The following is a 22597-nucleotide window of genomic DNA, read 5'->3' as shown; positions in this document are numbered from 1 at the left end:
TGCTCAGTTTTCTTTGTAGTCTAGCTCTCACATCCATACATGACTACTGGAAAAATTATAGCCTTGACTAGATGGACCTTTGTTGACAAAGTGATGTCGCTGTTTTTAATATGCTGTCTAGGTTGGTCATAACTTTCCTTCCAAGGGGCAAGTGTCTTTTAATTTCATGGCTGCAATCACCATCTGCAGTGATTTTGGAGCCCCAAAAAGTAAAGTCTGCCACTGTTTTCCATCCATTTGCCATGAAGTGATGGGATCAGATGCCATGATATTCGTTTTCTGAATGTTGAGCTTTAAGCCAACTTTTTCTCTCTCCTCTTTCACTTTCACCAACAGGCTCTTTAGTTCTTCTTCACTTTCTGCCATAAGGGTGGTGTCATGTGCATATCTGAGGTTATTGATATTTCTCCCAGCAATCTTGATTTCAGCTTGTGTTTCTTCCAGCCCAGCATTTCTCATGATGTACTCTGCATAGAAGTTAAATAAACAGGGTGACGATATACAGCTTTGAAGTACTCCTTCTCCTATTTGGAACCAGTCTGTTGTTCCATGCCCAGTTCTAACTGTTGTTTCCTGAACATTCAATTTTGAATATATATACACTTTATAAGTGTATCAAATAGATTAGTTACTCATGGTCATGGAAATTTGAGCAGAATTTTCTTGATCTTTCTTAGATAATCATTTGAGTCATTATAACCTCCATTCAGCAGAGACATTACTTTGCCAACAAAGGTTTGTCTAGTCAAGGCTATGGTTTTTCCTGTGGTCATGTATGGATGTAAGAGTTGGACTGTGAAGAAGGCTGAGCGCCGAAGAATTGATGCTTTTGAACTGTGGTGTTGGAGAAGACTCTTGAGAGTCCCCTGGACTGCAAGGAGATCCAACCAGTCCATTCTGAAGGAGATCAGCCCTGGGATTTCTTTGGAAGGAATGATGCTAAAGCTGAAACTCCCGTACTTTGGCCACCTCATGGGAAGAGTTGACTCATTGGAAAAAACTCTGATGCTGGAAGGGATTGGGGGCAGGAGGAGAAGGGGACGACAGAGGATGAGATGGCTGGATGGCATCACTGACTCGATGGACGTGAGTCTGGGTGAACTCCGGGAGTTGGTGATGGACAGGGAGGCCTGGCGTGCTGCGATTCATGGGCTCGCAAAGAGTTGGTCACGACTGAGCGACTGATCTGATCTGAACCTCCATTCAGGAAGAGAGGAAAGAACTGTTTTATTTCAGAACTGTTTTTGTATGATTTCTGTCCTCTGAAAACAGTAGCCAAGTATTGGCATATCTCTATTAGAATATATATCTCTATTTAAAATACATAGCTCTCGTATACAACCTAAAAAAATTGGACATACGCTCCTAAACTCATACTAAAAGCAAATTAAATCACTCCAAAGGATGACAGAAATCCAAACATAAAGCAACATAAACAACTCTCTATGTCTCTATACTTTTCAGAAGAAAATCTTGGACCCTACACTTCCATTTTTCCTCTTTGTGATTAGTTGCTGCACAGTGGATATAAGGCAGTCAATTCCTGCCTGGATTTAAATCTTCCATGGCTGGAAGGATAACACAGTATTGTATACACATACAAAGATGATATCGACATACCTTTAACTGAATGGCATGTTGGAAGGGCCATTCACTCTTTCTCCATGGTCTTTTCTTATGACCAAGAAAAATGGCCAAGATTAGGTAGGGAGTCAACGGATAGGTCAGCAAAAAGGTAATCGGTCGCTTGGAAAGGGAACTCATGGACTTTACCAGAGCATAACACTGCACACGAGAACCGTGTTTCTGTCCACTGTTATTAATGTCATGTGAAAGTATCAATCGTTCAGTTGTGTCTGACTCTTTGTGACCCCATGGAATGTAGCCTGCCATGTTCCTCTGTCCATGGAATTCTCCTGGCCAAGAATATTGGAGTGAGTAGCCATTCCCTTCCCCAGGGAATCTTCTTGACCCAGGGATTGAACCCAGGTCTCCAGCATTGCAGGTAGATTCTTTACCATCTGAGCACCAGGGAAGCCAGTCATTAGTGTCATGCTGCAACCAATAAACAAAAGCATCTTTTAGAAGCTGCACTCACTGTTTCAGGACACCAGCAGAAGCACACCACTGACTTAATGATGCAATAACTCCAGTACTTTGGCCACTTCATGCGAAGAGTTGACTCATTGGAAAAGACTCTGATGCTGGGAGGGATTGGGGGCAGGAGGAGAAGGGGATGACAGAGGATGAGATGGCTGGATGGCATCACTGACTTGATGGACGTGAGTCTCAGTGAACTCTGGGAGTTGGTGATGGACAGGGAGGCCTGGTGTGCTGCAATTCATGGGGTGGCAAAGAGTCGGACATGACTGAGCAACTGATCTGATCTGATCTGAACTTCTGACCTATTGGGGAAATGAGACATTTTTAGTTTTGCTAATTTGAATGGGGAATGCTGCATCTAAGACACAGTTAACTAAATGCAGAAACAAAAGGGAACGGGCATTTATACACGGACCAGTCTACTGAAGAAAGAAGAGTAGCGCCCTCCTGCAGATCAGCATGGACTCTTCTAGGGACCTGCTGAGTACCCACTGGCCACAGCATATTCAAGAGAACTTGTTTCCTTGAATCCACAGGATCGCAAGAGACAATTTTCTTAAATGGAAGTATAGTTGATTTACAATGTTGTGCTAATTTCTGCTGCACAGAATGGAAGCACATTCCTTTTTATATTCTTTTCCATTATGGTTTATCACAGGATGTTGAGAATACAGTACGCCTCTGTTTCTTATCTGTCTGATATACAATAATTTGCACCTCTTAACCCCGTACTCCCACTCCATGCTGCCCCACCCCCTTCCCCTTGGCAACGACAAGTCTGCTCTCTATGTCTGTGAGTCTGTTTCTGTTTCACAGATAAGTTCATTTGTGTCGTACTTTAGATTACTTTAGATTCCACATATGAGTGATATCATATGGTATTTGTCTTTTGATAAGAGACATTTTTAAATGTATTGTGGAATACAAAATCTAACCTTGCCCTAATTGCAGAAGTCAGTGAAAATTTGTATAGTAAAACACATTTGACATAAATATGGTTGTAACTGCACATGTTGTGACAGGCTTTCTAAGACATACACGGCAAATTTCAAATGGCTGGCCATACTAGCTTTTTAGAGGTAAAAAGGGATCTGATTATTATTTTATATTTAATGAAGTGTATTTATGGTTGTTTCTCCAGAATTCAGATTACTATTACACTGGGTTGACCAAAAAGTTTGTTCAAGTTTTTCTGTAATATGTTATGGGAAAACCTGAGCAAACTTTTTGGCCACCGTAATATTTACATGCTCTTTTAAATTTCTTATATATTTATCTATACACATGGTATTGTTAAATAGTTAACCAGTGTCCTTCCAGAAATATCTCAGAGAAACTTCCTTTTAATTTCCATTTTTAAGTGGTTACCTTATTTTTAAGTGATTCACATGTCTTTTCTTCTACATTTCAGCACAATCATAGTAAATGTCTTCCTTCCTCTATTCTCCCAAGACTATGTTATACAGCAGAGATTGGCACAACATTGTAAATCAACTATACTTCAGCTAAATCTTAATATTCCTTTTTTGTAAGGAAGCATGTAAAAAAAAAATCTTGTTTTTCTCAAAGAAAAGAAGGACCATATATATCATCATTCAAAGAACATTCAAGTTGGGACATCTCTGCCATGATATGGGACAAGAATTGGCCACTTCATGTTGGAGCAGAGAATTGGCTACACAGCTGTTTCCAATTTTGCTTTCTGATTTACTGGATGAGGAGAAATCTGGGCAAGCACTAGTGCTTGTAAAAATAGCCTTGAGTTTAAAACAGACCAAGCTCTTATCATAGAACTCCTGAATCTTCCCTGAAAATCAGACACATCATGCAGAAAGCTAGATTAGAGAGGGCTTTGTTCTTACTCTTCGAGTGTAGAATTTGTTGAAGGAAAGATAAAAAATAGAGGATCAGAGGAGAAAGAAAGACCTGTTTTCTTATAGAAGTAATGCTAGAAATTATGGTTCAGTTCAGTTCAGTTGCTCCGTCGTGTCTGTCTATTTGCGACCCCATGGACTGCATGCCAGGTCTCCCTGTCCATTGCCAACTCCTGGAGTTTACCCAAACTCATGTCCATTGAGTCAGTGATGCCATCCAACCATCTCATCCTCTGTCATCCCCTTCTCCTACCGCCTTCAATCTTTCCCAGCATCAGGGTCTTTTCAAATGAGTCAGTTCTTCGCATCAGGTGGCCAAAGTACTGGAGTTTCAGCTTCAACATCAGTCCTTCCAGTGAATATTCAGGACTGATTTCCTTTAGGATGGACTGGTTGGATCTCCTTGCTGTCCAAGGGACTCTCAAGAGTCTTCTCCAACACCACAGTTCAAAAGCATCAATTTGTCAGCTTTCTTTACAGTCCAAATTCAGCTTGTGAAGGCAGCCTAAGAACTAAAGCACTACTTTAAAAAATGACTTCCACAGACATTTTTCATTCCAAATCATCCTTACTTAATGTCCTATTTAGACACATAACATTGATCTAATGCCTGATATATGTCAGTGGTTGTGGTTATTGGATTTAATATATGTGAGATCCTGGCATATAACAGACACTCAGTAAATTCTAAAAAGCAAAAATTAGAAATGAGTACCTTCTCAAGCCCCAATTCGAATAGTGAGTTTTGTTTTCTTTTAAAAATTTTTATCCACATATACAGGTAGAGGTAGACCAATACAAACTGATGGCTCTTAAACCATAGTCTACATTTGATAACTCTTGAGTAGAAATAACTTCACCCTATAAAGGATGTGGCAAATACAGTCATTGCGCATAGATGGATTTGGTGTATAGAAGACCCGTGAAGCCCCTTCTAGCTCTAAGAAGTAGAGATTCAAAACATAAAATCCACTTCTTTTTCTTTCTATCTGTTTATCTCTGTGCAAAACCACTCCCCATACAAAAGAAAGAACTACAGGGGCAAGAAAGAAATCTTAACATGAATGGACAGGCACAGAATGTTTTTAGTGTGTTTGACATCTTATTGCATTTAAAATAACTATAAAATACCAGTTGTCCTTCCTGTTACAACAGATGAAAGGAATCTGGCATCTTGGCCTTAGCATGTTTCCAGGAAACAAATGCAAAATGTTTTTATTATAATATTTATTGGAAAAGAGAAAAATAACTCAAAGAAATGAATCTCTCAAATCTCTTCCCTTAAATAAAAATAACAACCTTTTTAAAAGGCTGTTAAACAGAACCTTTAATAATGCTTTATATGTTGGACCTGTGAGCTATCAGTGAAGCAGCCAAGAGCCACATGTGGCTTTTGAGCATCTGAGACATGTTAGTGCAAGTGAGGAACTGAATTTTTTATTGTATTTAATTTGAATTAATTTTACTAAATTTCAATAGCCACATGTGCCCTATGGCTACCACACTGGACATGTGTAAAACCTTGGACTTCACAGGTGACCAGAAGGGAAATCGGTAATACAAGTCATTCCTCTATAATTTATCTGATCGAGTTAATGACACTTTCTCTGACTCCCAAATGTCCAAATATCTGTTCTTAAAATAATCAAGTTAAAAACTCCTTTCTACCTCCTACTTGGCCACCAGGATACTGTGACAGGTTTATGAGACATTTCTGCCCATAGACGCCCTCTGGGCAATGCACTATCACTCACTGTCATACCATGAGGGATCCTAACCCCCTGGCACTCCTGGGAGGGTCAGCCACTCCAATGCAGTTGATTTATAAGCTGGCTAATTAGTAGCTTAAAATCCAGAGACTAAAGTTAAACTGGGTTAATTAGTAAAGATGAATTTGGAATCAGACCTATGGAAGATTCTGCTAGTTAACATGCGGATAGGACCAAAGTAATACAGTATGATTTGCTGTGTTAGAGGGGAATCCACACAGTATAATGGCCTTGTGTAACCTGAAAAGGGATGACAAGTTCCCAGGAAGCCAAACTCCAGCAGCAGAAATAGGAGAACCGTACAGCTCTGCTGAAGGAAGGACATAATTGCCTTCATTCCTGACTAGGAAGACTGATTCCAAAATCTATTTATTCACTATGATCATTATATCTTAAATATTCCTCAGATCCTCCTCACCCTTTTTACCGAACTAACCTGAATCTAGGAAAGTCTCTGTTACTAAGATATGTCGATTTAATACACATGTGTGGAACTAAACTCTCCCTCACCATCAAAGGAAAAAAAACAAAAACACTTGATATCACTAAAGTTGAATGAACCTGGGGATCCACCATAAAGGAAGAAGATATGTGATTTATAGAGTGGATTGCTTTTCTTACAGGTCTTTCTTTGAGGTTTTCCCTTACTAGGTATTACTGCTGAGAAATCTTTGTCACTGAAATCTTTTTCTGAAATATTGGAAAGAAAAATAGCTTTTGGTTAGTCCGTTCATGTTCTGGGTTTCCATAGAAATTGATTCTTACCAAGTCCATCTTAGATTATATGGTCTGCAGGCAGATGCTCCATTTACTTCAAGAGATGCAAAACAGCTGGAGCCAGTATGACAGCTAAGTGATCAGAAACAAAGCTAAACACATGGACTATGAAAACCATAGAGGATCTAAAATATTTTTAAAGACCCATTTGCCATTGGCATCTTTTTTAAAAAAAATTAAATTAATTAATTTTAATTGGAGGCTAATTACAATATTGGCGATGGCACCCCACTCCAGTACTCTTGCCTGGAAAATCCCATGGATGGAGAAGCCTGGTGGGCTGCAGTTCATGGGGTCATGAAGAGTCGTACACGACTAAGCGACTTCTCTTTCACTTTTTACTTTCATGCATTGGAGAAGGAAATGGCAACCCACTCCAGTACTCTCGCCTGGAAAATCCCATGGATGGAGGAGCCTGGTAGGCTGCAGTCCATGGGGTCGTGAAGAGTCGTACACGACTAAGCGACTTCTCTTTCACTTTTTACTTTCATGCATTGGAGAAGGAAATGGCAACCCACTCCAGTGTTCTTGCCTGGAGAATCCCAGGGACGGGGGAGCCTGGTGGGCTGCCATCTGTGGGGTCACACAGAGTCGGACACAACTGAAGTGACTTAGCAGCAGTAGCAGCAGTGGTTTTGCCATACACTGACATGAATCAACCACGGGTGTACATGTGTCCCCCATCCCAAACCCCACTCCCACCTCCCTCCCCATCCCATCCCTTAGGGTGCTCAGGGCTGGTGCACTAGGATGCCATTGGTGTCTTTACTGACTCTGATTTGAATATCAGGAAGGTCACATGGAAAAGGCTAGGACTTCCTAATCTGGCAGATAGAGGGAGACAAAACTTGGCCTGATTCTTACTGCCTTAGGTTTGGCTGCAGCAGAGCCTGAAGCAGGCGTTTGGATGCAGAGGACTAACTGAGGGCATGTTCTCAGGGGAGCAGGGTAAGTGGGGTGAGGAGCTGAGCAAGTGTGTGGTCTCAGATGGGGTCTGGCCTCAGCCTGACCTCAGAGGGGGCTCTGGAGCATTAGCTGCCTCATAGGCAAGGAGATCAACATTCTTATCCTCTTGTGTCAGTCACTGCCTGTGAGTGTAGCATCTTGGATGTAGATTCTTCCATTGGACAACATCTACCACATGCCTCTTCCTAAACAGGAGCTCCAGTCCCTAGGAAAAGAAACGGTGTGTTTAAAAATTGTAAGTACTGAATTGAGCAAATGGGATTCCTCAGACTAAGGATGGAGATCCTGGCAACTTTTTAAGGAGACAGAACTGAATACAGGTGACAATCAATGATATACAGTGAAGGCAGGGGTAAAAACAGTCCAGGTGATCACCCCCGGAAGCACAGAGGACACCTTTCAGTAGTTAACTAATCATTCTCAATCTTCATTTCTTTCCCATTTTGTTTACATTGTTCAGTTCACATTTTTTCAAAATTAAAATTTACCAGAGGAAAGAATGCTTTTAAAGAAGAAAAGCAAGCTATACTGCGATCCAAAATATTTCTGGAAAATAAACAAATTAGTTCAACATGTGTCTTACTGCTTATTTGGTAGTCACAAGGCTGTTTGGTAACAACTTGGTATGAGCAATGTTTATTTCCAATTCTATAACACTTGCTTGCAAGACAATTGTAAATTAGTAAAGCAAGACAGTGAAACAACTACTCTAAGCAATATATAAGCTATTGTGATTAGATCCATCCAAATCTTTTATGTGAATATATAAAATATGATACATGATAATTTTTAAATTTTATAATTTGGTATTTTTGAAGGACCCAATAAACTATGATCACTGTCTCCCCAGAAAATAAAATAGGAGAGTATTCAATGAGCATTATTGATGCCAATTTTTTTTTTAACAAACAAGAAAGAAGAGTGGAGTGGCTTCCATTTTAGCTTTGCTGGAAAACATGGTGGGGAAGGAGAGGTAGAGGTAGAAAAGGACTTTTTCTGAAATCTCACTTTTCATTTCAATGAAAATTATTTCAAAAGCAACAAATAAATGAAAGTTTAGGACACTATTGAAAGGGCATATCAGTATAACCAGAGACATATAAATACATATGTATGTATGAAACACAATCTTTTCTTTGACATAAAATCATCCTGACTGTGATGATTCATTTCTCAGGGGGCAAAAGAAACTACCCATCAACTCTCATAAGTTTTCACAGTTTTGTATATTGAATGAGATTCAAAATGTTTACAATAATCTCCTAGTATCTGCAGGAGATTCATTCTAGGACTCCTTGCAAATACCGAAATCCACAGATGTTCAAGTCTTGTCATGTTCAAGATGACAAAGTATTTGTATACAACCTATGCACATCCTCCCATATATTTTATGTCATCTTTAGATTACTTACAATACTAATACACTATAAATGCCATGTAAATAGTTGCTGGTATACAATGAATTCAAGTTTTGTGTTTTGGAACTGTATAGAATTTTTTTTAGTGTATTTTTGATCTGTGGTTGGTTGAATTTACAGATGCAGAACCCATGGAAATGGAGAGCCAACTGTATATATTATATAATTTTTATCATTTATTTGCTACATTTGTATTTACTTCAGGTGTTGAATTTTATGTATTAAGTGCATATCTGATATTCTAACAATAAAATAGTGGTTTTATTTTTTATAAGTACCTACTTTATTTATCAGTACTTATAAAAATAGAGTCTATTTATATTTGTTTATCTAGTTACAATAAAATAGTGGGTCCAAAAGTTGGGCTAGTGTCAGGGATTCTTGACACTTTACCACTGAAGAATATCTAAAGACAGAGGAAAACAGACCTTCCTAAAGGAACTGACAGCCATGCTGTTAGGGGCACAACGTGGAATTCTGTATACGTACGTGTGTATCTATGTGTGGGGTGGGGGGAAGGGCACCTTCTCTTTTATCTCAAAGGAAAAATCTTATCTTTCACTTTGTAATATGAAGCTGCATTAATATGAAGCTCAGGCTTGCCTCCTCACTTGAATTCTCTCCTCCGACAACTCTGAAGTTCTTTGGCATTCTAATAAGATGCATACCCTGGTTTCTGCACTCCAGCCTCAGCTCAGTGCTCCATACATGCTGGAAGGAGTAGAAAAGTGTCAGGGCTGAGAGGCTCAGGCTCTTAGAGCCCAGTGACATCTATCTCTTATTCCTAGCTTCAGTCTGAATGTTTGGGAGGATGGGCTGCACCCAGGTTGCGGCATGTAGCCTTAGACACCTTCGTATCCAGCCACACTTAAGCTTCTAAAATGTTTTGATCACTGCAATCCCTCCCTTCACAATATTCACTGGCTCCCATTTTTTCTAGAGAAAATGTCTAAACTCTTTTGAACACTAGCCAATTTATTATCTGTGAGTTTTTTTTTACCTAATCCTGAAAGGCCAGGGTTTAGATGGGCAAAATAAAAAATTTATCTTGCACTTCCCTGGTGGTACAGTGGTTAAGAATCTGCCTGCCAACACAGGGGACATGGGTTCAATCCCTGGTCCAGAAACTAAGATCCCACATGCTGTAAGGCAACTAAGCCCATGTGCCACAACTACTGAGCCCACGCATCCTAGAGTCCGTGCTCCACCACAAGAGAAGCCACTGCAATGAGAAGCCTGCGCATCACAACCAGAGAAAGCTGGTATGCAGTAATGATGACCCAGCACAGCCAAAAATAAATAGAAACATTATCATTATTAACCATCAGTAGAAACTGACTTTTCCTTAAATGATGCATGGAACAACAGACCATAAAAATAGTCGTCACTTGTGATGCTTTCACTTAGATACTTTCATATTTAATATCATAAGCTTTTTCACTGTTCTGGTAACTGCAGTTCAATAAAATTGAAGTTATTCTGAGATGGGTTTGCAGGATTCACCAGACTGCCATCCATAGCACAAATCAAGGTTAAAACCCTGTTCCAGCCTCAGTGTCTACCGACTCCCTCTACCTACTTCATGATTCTGTTATAACTAGGAGATGTCCCTCCCAAAACATCCTGTGATCTTTCATGACTTCATGTCTTGATCTCATATCTCTTTTCAGGGGATCTTCATCACTGTGGGAAAATGTGCCCTTTACAAATGTTCTTGGAAGAAAAGCTTGATGAGGTTTTTCCTGATGTTACCAGGCAGAGTTTGAATATATATCCTTTGTGCTTTGGAAACTGGTGGTACATTCTTCATCTTCAGTCTTTAGCACATTCTATTTTGAGTCTGTTTGTCTATATCATGACACGTATGTCTCCAGAGGATAAAGACCACTTTTTTTTTTTTTTGCATCTCCCACTTCTGGTACAGTAATTTTCACATTGCAGACACTCAAAAAATTCTTATGGAATAAAGGAAAGGTTATTTTCCTTGACATGGCAACCCATCTCAGTATTCCTGCCTGGAGAATCCCATGGACAGAGAAGCCTGGCGGGCTACAGTCCATAGGAGTGCAGAGTCGGACACAACTGGAGCAACTTAGCACACAATTGATTAAAAATATTCTCAATAGTCAGGACACAATAGCAGAGTGAAGTGGCAGGAACCACTTGCTTTCAGTGACAATTTCTAAGTATAGGATGGTGCTCTCATTTCCAAATAGAGTTTCCCTTAAAATCAAATTACTGATTGATCACAAGTAAAATCCCAAATCAACACAGCAAAACTTCATGTGATAGGCAAGGCTACAGCTTCAGGCAAAATGTGAGAAGCAAAACCTGTTTCAGGAATCCTGACATTCCCTCTCAAGAGCCTTGCCCTCCTCTGTGTGCATCTCCCAGGTAGGCCCCAAGGGCTCTTTGGACATCCTAGAAGCTCTAGGGATACTTCCTGCAGCATGTAATCCAGGCTTGTCCTTCTAGTTCACACTTGTCTCCAGTCTGTCTTTTGAAAATCCTGCCTGTGTGATCTGTTCAGGCAGCCCTGTCCTGAGAGAGCTGATGATGGCTTTCAAAACAAGCTTCATTCACTGATTTGACAATTGCTACTGGATACTTACTGCACACTTCTTAGGTGCCAGGTACCATGATCTAGGATGCAGAAATAAAAGCAGAGTCTGTGCCCTCCAAGAGTTCCATATTAGGTGGCATTGGGCAGCTGTAACTTACTTGGTTAAAGCTATGTTAGGGAGCACAGCCAGGGGCACTGATTTTGTTTGGTTCTTGGAAGCAAACCAGTCCATCCTAAAGGAAATCAACCCTGAATATCATTGGAAGGACTGATGCTGAAGCTGAAGTTCCAATACTTTGGCCACCTGATGGGAAGAGCCAACTCAATGGAAAAGAGCTTTCCATGATGGAAGATAGAAGGCAGGTAGAGAAGGGGATGACAGAGGACAAAATGGTTGGATGGCATCACTGACTCAACTGACATGAGTTTGAACAAGCTCCGGGACTTGATGATGGACAGGGAGGCCTGGCGTGCTGCAGTCCATGGGGTCGCAGAGTCAGACATGACTGAGCAACTGAAAAACAACAGCAACTTGAAAGCAGACCCACGCACAAGAGTTTCAGTAGGAGCCTTTCATTTCGGAGGCAATCTCAGGAGGTATGGAGAGAGTAAGAGGAAGTGAGACAGGAAGGAAAAAGCATGCGAAACAGGGTAGGTTTTCAGGCAGGTTATGCTAATTGGGATTCAATCCTGATAAAGACCTCTGGGTGATGCAGAGTGTACTCTAGAGTTGTCCTACCTGTGAGGCCACAATTTATTCAGCAATTCCCATTGTCCAGTGAGTAGAAACTCTACCTGGCCTGTTAACTCTGGAGTTTCCAGCTTGAAATATATGTGCCTGAGTAAGTTTCTACGGAGTGAAAAATCTTTAGGAGGGCATTCCAGTTGCAGAAAGAAGTTGTAGGCATATGGGAAAATGCTGAGCGCTAAGGAACACCAACAGGTTCTGCTCCAGACCAGAGTGGCGGTGCTCCCAAGGAAGGTTTTCCAGGGGACAGAATACCTGAGAGTGCTTTGGAGGAGAAGGACTTCTGACCTAGTGTGTGATCATATCAGTAAACATTTTGTGTCCACTTCCAAAGGATGTGTGCTCCTCAATTGCTAAGTGCTGTGTTTTATATGTTGATTAGTTCAAGTTTACAACTTATTTTGTTCAAATCTATAACTTATTCTTTTTGATCAAGAGTTACTAAGATTTGTGGACTTGTGTGTCTCTGTTTTTTGGCACCCCACTCCAGCACTCTTGCCTGGAAAGAGCCATGGATGGAGGAGCCTGGTGGGCTGCAGTCCATGAGGTCACGAAGAGTCAGACATGCTTGAGCGACTTCACTTTCACTTTTCACTTTCATGCATTGGAGAAGGAAATGGCAACCCACTCCAGTGTTCTTGCCTTGAGAATCCCAGGGACGGGGAAGCCTGGTTGGGCTGCTGTCTCTGGGGTCGCACAGAGTCGGACATGACTGAAGCGACTTAGCAGCAGCAGCAGCTGTCTCTGTTTTTAGTTTTACCAATTTTTGCTTATACAAAGTTGACCTTGAACAACACAGGCTTGAACTCTGTGGGTCCACTCCCATGTAGATAATTTTCAAAGTAAAATACTACAGTACTACATGGTCTGTGGTTGGGTGAATCTGCATATGCATATATGCAGTGGTAAAGAGCCTGTCTGTCAGTGTGGGAGACATGGGTTGGATCTCTAGTCTGTGAGGATCATGTATGCCTGGAAGCAGATGGGCCCCCACAACACAGCTGCTGGGCTTGTGCTCAGAGCTCGAGAGCTGCATGCGCTGCACACGCTGAGGTCCGAGTGTCCCAGAGCCTGGGCTCCGTGATGGCAGACGCCACTGCAGTGAGCTCGCACACCACAGCAAGACTGCACACCACCACGAGGAGAGGCCCTGCTCACCACAACGAGAGAAAATTGCCCACCCAGCAGCAAGGACCAGCAAAGCAAAATATAATTAATTAAAAATTTTTCTTTCAGTTTTACTATTCTGTAAACATATTTATTTTGCCTTAATATTAGAAGGTTTCATCAGAGATAATCTTAAGTTTCATTTCAGAACTATTATAAAGATCTCATTCTATTGTTTATTGTTTTTCACCATTTCTGTCAAAAATTCAGTGAAAAGTATTACTGAGGTTCTTTGGAAAGTAATATGTCTTTTTCTTTGACTGCTAGGATGTCGCTATATTCTTTAGTTTTAAACAGTTTTATTATAATGTGACTCCATGTAGATTTTTAAAAAAATTATCTTGCTTAGGATTCTTACTCCTTCTTAAATCTGTGAATTTTCATCTTTTCAAATAATTTTGACTATTATTTAAGCTACTACTTCTGTATTGTTTCTTCTACCTTTCAGACTTGAATTATGTTAAACTTTCTAGGGGCTATTCTTTTATATATGCTTCAATTGTTTTCCTCTCTGCTTCAGTCTGGATATGTTCTATTGATCTATGTTCTAGTACACTAGTTTTATCATGTATTTAATCTGCTTTATATCTATTTATTGAGTTGTTTATGAATGAAAGGTAATGAAGGAAGAGAAAGATATAACCAATTGAATGCAGAGTTCCAGAGAATCAGTTCAGTTCAGTTCAGTCACTCAGTCCTGTCCGACTCTTTGCGACCCCATGGACTGCAGCACATCAGGCCTCCCTGTCCATCACCAGCTCCCGGAGCTTACCCAAACTCATGTCCATTGAGTCGGTGATGCCATCAAACCATCTCATCCTCTGTCGTCCCCTTCTCCTCCTGCCTTCAACATTTCCCAGCACCAGAGTCTTTTCAAATGAGTCAGTTCTTCACATTAGGTGGCCAAAGTACTGGAGTTTCAGCTTCAACATCAGTCCTTCCAATCAATATTCAAGACTGATTTCCTTTATGATGGACTGGTTGGATCTCCTTGCAGTCCAAGGGACTCTCAGGAGTCTTCTCCAACACCACAGCTCAAAAGCATCTATTCTTTCATGCTCACCTTTCTTTATAGTCCAACTCTCACATCCATAAAAGACCACTGGAAAAACCATAGCCTTGACTAGATGGATCTTTGTTGGCAAAGTAATGTCTCTGCTTTTTAATATGCTGGTTGGTTATAGGTTGGTCATAACTTTCCTTCCAAGGAGCTAGTGTCTTTTAATTTCCTGGCTGCAGTCACCATCTGCAGTGATTTTGGAGCCCCCAAAATAAAGTCAGCCACTGTTTCCCCATCTATTTCCCATGGAGTGATGGGACCAGATGCCATGATCTTCGTTTTCTGAATGTTGAGCTTTCAGCCAACTTTTTCACTCTCCTCTTTCACTTTCATCAAGAGGCTCTTTAGTTCTCCTTCAGTTTCTGCCATGAGGGTGGTGTCATCTGCATATCTGAGGTTATTGATATTTCTCTTGGTAATCTTGATTCCAGCCTTTGCTTCATTCAGCCCAGGGTTTCTCATGATGTTCTCTGCATATAAGTTAAATAAGCAGGGTGACAATATACAGCCTTGACGTGCTCCTTTCCCGATTTGGAACCACTCTGTTGTTCCATTTCCAGTTCTAACTGTTGCTTCCTGACCTGCATACAGATTTCTCAAGAGGCAGGTCAGGTGGTCTGGTATTCCCATCTCTTGAAGAATTTTCCACAGTTTATTGTGATCCACACAGTCAAAGGCTTTGGCATAGTCAATAAAGCAGAAGTAGATGTTTTTCTGGAACTCTCTTGCTTTTTTGATGATCCAGCAGATGTTGGCAATTTGATCTCCGGTTCCTCTGCCTTTTCTAAATCCAGCTTGAACATCTGGAAGTTCACAGTTCACATATTGTTGAAGCTTGGTTTGGAAAATTTTGAGCATTACTTTACTAGTGTGTGAGATGAGTGCAACTGTGCAGTAGTTTGAGCATTCTTTGGTGTTCCCTTTATTTGGGATTGGAATGAAAATTGACAGTCATTTTCCAGCCCTGTAGCCACTCCTGCATTTTCCAAATTTGCTGAAGATATTAAGAAGAGGTGGCAGGAATACACACAAGAACTATACAAGAAAGATCTTCATGACCCAGATAATCATGATAGTGTGATCACTCACTAGAGCCAGACATCCTGGAATGTGAAGTCAAGTGGGCCTTAGCAAGCATCACTATGAACAAAGCTAGTGGAGGTGATGGAATTCCAGTTGAGCTATTTAAAATTCAGAGAAGAACATGGAGAAATAAGAAGGCCTTCTTAAATGAACAATGCAAAGAAATAGAAGAAAACAATAAAATGGTAAGACTAGAGATCTTTCCAAGAACACTGGAGCTATCAAGGGAACAGTTCATGCAAGGATGGGCACAATAAAGGACAGAAACTATAAGAACCTAACAGAAGCAGAAGAGATTAAGAAGAAGTGGCAAGAGTAAACAGGACAACTATACAAAAAAAGGCCTTAATGACCCAGATAACCATAATGGTGTAGTCACTCAACTAGTGCCAGACATCATGAAGTGTGAAGTCAAAGTGGGCCTTAGGAAGCATCACTATGAACAGACCTAGTGGGGTTGAAGGAATTCCAGCTGAGCTATTTCAAATCCTAAAAGATAATGCTGTGAAAGTGATGCATTCAATATATCAGCAAATTTGGAAAACTCATCAGTGGCCACAGGACTGGAAAAGTCAGTTTTCATTCCAATTCCAAAGAAGGGCAATGCCAAAGAGTGTTCAAACTACCATATAGTTGAGCTCATTTCAGATGCTTGCAAGGTTACGTTCAAATTTTTTCATGCTAGGCCTCAGCAACATGTGAACTGAGAATTTCTGGATGTACAAGCTGGGTTTCAAAGAGGCAGTGGAATGAGAGATCAAATAGTGTACCTTCATTAGATCACAGACAAATCAAGGGAATTCCAGAAAAAAACATTTACTTCTGCTTTATTTACTACACTACAGCCTTTGACTCTGTGGATCACAACAAACTGGAAAATTCTTAAAGAGAGGGGAGTACCAGACCACCTTACCTGTCTCCAGAGAAACCTGTAGGCAGGTCAAGAAGCAACAGTTACCTAGATGCCCATCAGCAGATGAATGGATAAGAAAGCTGTGGTACATATACACAATGGAGTATTATTCAGCCATTAAAAAGAATACATTTGAATCAGTTCTAATGAGGTGGATGAAACTGGAGCCTATTATACAGAGTGAAGTAAGCCAGAAAGAAAAACACCGATACAGTATACTAACGCATATATATGGAATTTAGAAAGATGGTAACAATAACCCTGTGTACGAGACAGCAAAAGAGACACTGATGTATAGAACAGTCTTATGGACTCTGTGGGAGAGGGAGAGGGTGGGAAGATTTGGGAGAATGGCATTGAAACATGTAAAATATCATGTATGAAATGAGTTGCCAGTCCAGGTTCGATGCACGATACTGGATGCTTGGGGCTGGTGCACTGGGACGACCCAGAGGGATGGAATGGGGAGGGAGGAGGGAGGAGGGTTCAGGTTGGGGAACACATGTATACCTGTGGTGGATTCATTTTGATATTTGGCAAAACTAATACAGTTATGTAAAGTTTAAAAATAAAATAAAATTAAAAAAAAAAAAGAAGCAACAGTTAGAACTGGATGTGGAACAACAGTATGAAAAGGCTGTATATTGTCACCCTGCTTATTTAACTTATATGCAGAGTACATCATGCAAAATGCCAGGCTGGATGAATCAACACTGGAATCAAGACTGCTGGGAGAAATATCAGCAACCTCAGATATGTAGATGTCCCCCACTATTGCGGGGGACATGGCAACCCACTCCAGTATTCTAGCCTGGAGAATCCCATGGACAGAGGAGCTTGGTGGGCTACAAGAGTCCATAGGGTCGCAAAGAGTTGAACATGACTGAAATGACTTATCACGCATGCACCACTCTAATGGCAGAAATCGAAGAGAAACTAAAGAGCCTCTTGATGTGGTAAAAGAGGAGGCTGAAAAAGCTGGCTTGAAACTCAACATTTAAAAAACTAAGATCATGGCATCTGGTCCCATCACTTCACAGCAAATAGATGGGGAAAAATTGGAAGCAGTGACAGATTTTTCTCTCTTGGGCTCCAAAACCACTGCAGATGGTGACTGCAGCCATAAAATTAAAAGACGCTTGCTCCTTGGAAGAAAAGCTATGACAAACCTAAACAGCAGTATGCTGTCTAGCAGAGACATCACTTTGCGACAAAGATCTGTCTAGTCAAAGCTAGGTTTTTCCAGTAGTCATGTGCGGATGTGAAAGCTGGAGCATAAGAAAGACTGAGCATGGAAGAATTGATGCTTTTGAACTGTGGTGTTGGAGAAGACTCTTGAGACTCCCTTGGACAGCAAGGAGATCAAAGCAGTCAGTGCTAAAGGAAATCAACCCTGAATATTCATTGGAAGGACTGATGCTGCAGCTCCATTACTTTGGTCACTTGATGAGAAGAGCCAACTCATTGGAAAAGACTGAAGGTCTTTGTGGGAAAAACTGAAGGTAAAAGGAGAAGGGGTGGCAGAGGATGAGATGGTTAGAAAGCATCACTGACTCAATGGATATGAATTTCAGCAAGCTCTGAAGGATACTGGAGGACAGAGAAGCCTGGGTTGTTATAATCCTTGAGATGGCAAAGAGTCCTTGAGGACAGGACTTAGTATCTGAACAACAGCTGAGTTGTTCATTTCTGTAATTGTACTTTCAGTTATACAATCTCCAGTTGAATCTTATAATTGATTTCAGGTCTCTGAAGAATTTATCAGCTTGTTATCTATATTCTTATACATACTAAGCACGACTATGTAAAATGCCACATAAAATAGCACTAATAACTGTGGGTATGTTTCTGTTATCTGTTTTGTTTCTGTTGCTTGTTAATCATTTGATCCCACTTTCAGTATTTATGGCAAATTTTTATTAAATGCTTGACAGTGCATAAGAAAAATTGTGATAGCTGAAGCCTGGCTGACATTATCTTCTTAAACTGAAGTACAGCTGTCTGTTGTACAACATGAGGTTAGTGTTGCCAACCTCCATGTAGCCAAAAATCCATGTATAAGTTTACAGCTGGTCCTCAGTGTCCATGGTTCTGCATATGTCGATTCAAAAAACATGGATTGTGTAGAACTGTGGTATTTATTTATTTAAATAAACAATGTATAAGGGGACCTGGACAGTTCAAACCCATAATGTTCAAGGGTCAACAACGTTACTTTTTTAAAGGCTGGTAGTTATAATAGGGGTGTATAAACTTAATTGTGTCTGGCATCGAGGTTAATCTAAGCTAGTTTCAATGTGTACATGCATGTTTGATGGCTAATCTATAACTAGTATACCTTTTTCCTAGGCTGGAGTTCTGCTGTTCACAGAACCCCTTTTTCATGATTTACCCTGAACTCCTATTTGCATCTGTCAGCCTCCAAGACACTGAGCCTGCTGAAAGTTTCTGTTGGCTTTCTAACCTCTTTTTTTTTCTGATTTAATATTTTTTTAATTTAAATTTATTTACTTTAATTGGAGGCTAATTACTTTACAATATTGTGTTGGTTCTGCCACCCATCAACATGAATTCGCCATGGGTGTACACGTGTTTTTCTACTTGGTTTCTTAGCTTCTCAGTCCTCAGCCACCACTGTAACTGCTCTAAGAGAGAAAAGTCAGAAGGGGAAAATGAACATAACATTGGTTGTACAAATACAATGATCCAGGCACATTTTATAATTATATTATTTGAGCCTCATTCCTATCCTACGACATACATAACATTCTCCCTATGTTTAAGATGAAAAGTCCAAAGCACAGAGAAATGATGTAACAGGACAAGTTATACAGCTGGTAAATTATACTTAGAAATGACAGACTTAAAAATTAACAAAATTTCCAAGATCAAAGAATGTTGGTGGTGTTTAATTTTAATAATCAATATCCACATTGTATTTTGTCAGGAATACTAATGGCACTTAGTAAGTAATTTAGAATAAATCACAGAGCATCTCACATGGCTCATTTATAGAGTCTATTACTTGCATTTATTTTATGGGTACACAAGCATAATCGAGTCAGGATTGCTGGGTAGATAAATAGAATTACTCGTCACTGACAGGGTGTGGTTTCAAAAACATTTCCTTTATCATAAGCATTTTTACTACTGAATTTTTCCTCTGGTTAGAATGCTAAAGCCATGCACCTCAAATGGGACTTGGATTCAGGTACCAGGACTAGAACCCAAACTTAAACCCAGACAGGCCAGGACTTGAATTCAGCTAAAACCCACTGTCAATTGAGATTACACACCTGGTTTCAGGGTTTAATGAAACTCAGGTTCTTTATGTCTCATCGAAGAAAGAATTCAGCCACAAAGTGATAAGTAAGAAGTAAGTTTATTTAGACAGAAGCACATTCCACAGACAGAGTGTGGGTCATCTCAGAAGGAGAGTGGCCTCAAAATATGGGGTGGCTAGTTTTTATGGGTGGGGTAATTTCATAGGCTAATGAGTGGGAGAGTTATTCCAACTAGTTTTGAGAAGGGGCAGAGATTTTTATGAATTGGGCCACCAACCACTTTTATTTTATTTATTTTTTAATGGTTGGCCTCAGAACTGTCAAGTGCTAGTGGGTGTGTCATTAAGCATGCTAATATATTCAGTTCAGTTCAGTTCAGTCGCTCAGTCGTGTCCGACTCTTTGCAACCCCATGAATTGCAGCATGCCAGGCCTCCCTGTCCATCACCAACGCCCAGAGTTCACCCAAACTCATGTGCGTCAAGTCGGTGATGCCATCCAGCCATCTCATCCTCTGTCATCCCCTTCTCCTCCTGCCTCTAATCCCTCCCAGCATCAGAGTCTTTTCCAATGAGTCAACTCTTCACACGATGTGGCCAAGGTATTGGAGTTTCAGCCTCAGCATCAGTCCTTCCAATGAACACCCAGGACTGGTCTCCTTTAGGATGGACTGGTTGGATTTCCTTGCTAATATATTACAATGAGCATATAAGGAGGTTCAAGGCTTACTGGAAGTCAAATCTTCTGCCATCCTGTATCTAGTTGATTCTAATTAGTTTTTGTCATGTCCTATGGCTATACTATTCTTTTAAAGGTTGTACCCTGCTCCCTTCCCTCCTGTTTCAATTCCACTATTCAAATATATGCCTCTTTTTAAAAATTATTCATGTCTGGAAAGGGTAAAGTGCAAAAATTTCCACTTAAAACAACTAGAAAAGCTTGATAATTTACTTTGAAATCACATTCACAGGCAATGAAAAGCTACTAAGGCAGTCAGAACTTGACAAGGATGTTAGAGAGAAGAGAACCAAATGAGGTGAGAGTTTGAGTTTCCTTTGAAGGCATTTAGTTACTCAGGAGAACTCCACATCCAGAAACTCAAAAGCCATGTACAAGTAGTGGCCAAAAGGGAAAGATTTCAGCAGTCTAATTAGCCTGGTGAATTCAAATGTGAATATCAGGGCTGCAAGAAGAAATGGGAAACACGCTGAGGTGAGTCCAATAATGTCTGTCACATTATGTCCTCGAGGGTCCTTATGTTCTTAGACAAACCTAAGGAAGGATGGCCATCCCTACCTACATCATCCCTACACGAACTGATCACATAACCCCACAACCCCGCTCCCTCACTTTACCTTTAAAAATGCTTTTCTGAGGTGCGTGGATTTATCTCTGGGCTTTCTATTTTGTTTCTTTGATCTATATTTCTATCTTTGTGCCAGTACCATACTGTCTTGATGACTGTAGTTTTGTAGTATAGTCTGAAGTCAGGCAGGTTGATTCCTCCAGTTCCATTCTTCTTTCTCAAGATTGCTTTGGCTATTCAAGGTTTTTCGTATTTCCACACAAATTGTGAAATTATTTGTTCTAGTTCTCTGAAAATTACTGTTGGTAGCTTGATAGGGATTGCATTGAATCTATAGATTGTTTTGGATAGTATACTCATTTTCACTATATTGTTTCTTCTGATCCATGAACATGGCATATTTCTCCATCTATTTGTGTCCTCTTTGATTCCTTTAATCACTTTTTTATAGTTTTCTATATGTAGGTCTTTTGTTTCTTTAGGTAGATTTACTCCTAAGTATTTTATTCTTTTTGTTGTAATGGTGAATGAAATTGTTTTATTAATTTCTCTTTTTGTTTTCTCACTGTTAGTGTATAGGAATGCAAAGGATTTCTGTGTGTTAATTTTATATCCTGCAACTTTACTATATTCATCGATTAGCTCTAGTAACCTTATCTGTGACAAAGGAGGCAAGAATATACAATGAAGAAAAGACAATCTCTTTAACAAGTGGTGCTGGGAAAACTGGTCAACCACTTGTAAAAGAATGAAACTCGAACACTTTCTAACACCATATGCAAAAATAAACTTAAAGTGGATTAAAGATCTAAACGTAAGACCAGAAACTAAAACTCCTAGAGGAAAGCATAGGCAAAACACTCTCTGACATAATCACAGCAGGATCCTCTATGACCCACCTCCCAGAGTAATGGAAATAAAAGCAAAAATAAACAAATGGGATCTAATTAAGCTTAAAAGCTTTTGCACGATGAAGGAAACTATAAGCAAGGTGAAAAGACAGCCTTCAGAATGGGAGAAAATAATAGCAAATGAAGCAACTGACAAAGAATTAATCTCAAAAATATACAAGCAGCTCATGCAGCTCAATCAAAATGACCCAAACAAAAAATGGGCCAAAGAACTAAACAGATATTTTCCAAAGAAGACATACAGATGGCTAACAAACATATGAAAAGATGCTCAACATCACTCATTATCAGAGAAATGCAAATCAAAACCACAATGAGGTACCATCTCACACCAGTCAGAATGGGTGCTATCAAAAAGTCCACAAACAATAAATGCTGGAGAGGGTGTGGAGAAAAAGGAACCCTCTTACACTGTTGGTGGGGATGCAAACTAGTACAGCCACTCTGGAGAACAGTGTGAAGATTCCTTAAAAAAACTGGAAATAGAACTGTTATACGACCCAGCAATCCCACTGCTTGGCATACACACTGGGGAAACCAGAATTGAAAGAGACACATGTACCCCAATGTTCATTGCAGCACTGTTTACAATACTTAGGAGATAGAAGCAACCTAGATATCCATTGGCAGATGAATGGATAAGAAATCTCTGGTAC

The 22597-nt window shown here is 40.1% G+C and overlaps 1 protein-coding gene across 2 annotated transcripts in view; it reads right to left on the bottom strand.

Annotated features, from left to right (window-relative positions):
- PAK5 (p21 (RAC1) activated kinase 5) overlaps positions 1-22597 on the bottom strand; it is a 427019-nt gene that overhangs the window by 150584 nt on the left and 253838 nt on the right. Inside the window, exon 3 of one of the 2 annotated variants that reach the window (XM_044928304.2) lies at positions 7534-7694. The exons of the other annotated variant lie outside the window; for it this stretch is intronic. The gene's annotated coding sequence lies outside the window, so the exon portion shown is untranslated. The remainder of the gene's footprint in view (positions 1-7533; positions 7695-22597) is intronic. 2 annotated transcript variants of the gene reach the window in all.

Source organism: Bubalus bubalis, chromosome 14, assembly GCF_019923935.1.
Source record: "Bubalus bubalis isolate 160015118507 breed Murrah chromosome 14, NDDB_SH_1, whole genome shotgun sequence".
NCBI classification, from domain to species: Eukaryota; Metazoa; Chordata; class Mammalia; order Artiodactyla; family Bovidae; genus Bubalus; species Bubalus bubalis.
The sequence above is the reverse complement of the archived record's forward strand: the minus strand, read 5'-3'. Positions and strand labels throughout refer to the sequence as shown.